Raw genomic sequence first — 1,040 nt, 5'->3', positions numbered from 1 at the left:
TCTGTGGAATCGTTAACAAAATATTCATATATCAAGTCTATAAATGAAATAAAAGTCACATGTAGGGCTAGGAGAACCTTCTTCCTCATCTTTGAGGTAGACTTTGGGACACCCCAGCAGAACCACAGGGCTCCTTGGAACACAGTTTGGAAACAGATTTGGAGAGCCCAAGTGTTTAAAAAATATATCCTTCATAAATGTCAAGTGTCTATTATATTTCTTTAGGTTGGATTCTAGAATTACATGGTCAGCAATATGATTTTGCTAATTGCCCTTCAGAATGCTCCTCAGTCTGAATGATGTTGCCTATCTCTTTACTGCGTTTATTATCAAATACACACAAACCAACAACCTCTCCTAATTTCTCATCATAGTTGTATTTGCATTTTTATTAGTAGTAAAACAATTTTTATCATATCTATTTGACATTTGTATTTTCTTTTCTCCTCCTCCTTCCCCTCTTTTTAGTTGACTTTTCATGTTTGACCATCTCTCTATTCATTCAGTACATATTAATTTTTTGTATTTTAACTGGGCATTATGCTAATGGATATAAACAGTAAGCAATACAGTTATGCCTCTGCCCTCACAGAGCTCACAGACTAGCATATTGTAGTCTTATTATTTATCTTGTTTAATTCAATTAACAAGATAGTATGGTAACCCTTTGTGACATGTGTTATAATTTTCTTAGTTTGCTTTTTAATTCTGAAGGATTTTTGTTTACATAATTAAATTTTTTTATACAGTCAAATCTATTGATCTTTGTTTCAATGCCTACATCCTTTTAAAATCAATTATCAGATCAATATTTATTTATATTTCTCCTAATATTTTGACTATTTGGTTTTTAAGATTTAAGTCTTTAATAATCTGGAAGTTATTTTGAGAAGCTCTAAATTGATTTCTCCCAGCCAAATATTGAACCAATTTTTTTTACATCGTTATTGAACATCCTTTTCCCACTAATCCTTAATGAGTTAGTTTATTCACTAGGCCATATTTCTGGGCCCTCTGTTTTCTTCCTTTCATCCTTCTTT

This window comes from Hipposideros armiger, unplaced genomic scaffold (assembly GCF_001890085.2).
Source record: "Hipposideros armiger isolate ML-2016 unplaced genomic scaffold, ASM189008v1 scaffold_680, whole genome shotgun sequence".
NCBI classification, from domain to species: domain Eukaryota; kingdom Metazoa; phylum Chordata; class Mammalia; order Chiroptera; family Hipposideridae; genus Hipposideros; species Hipposideros armiger.
The sequence above is the reverse complement of the archived record's forward strand: the minus strand, read 5'-3'. Positions refer to the sequence as shown.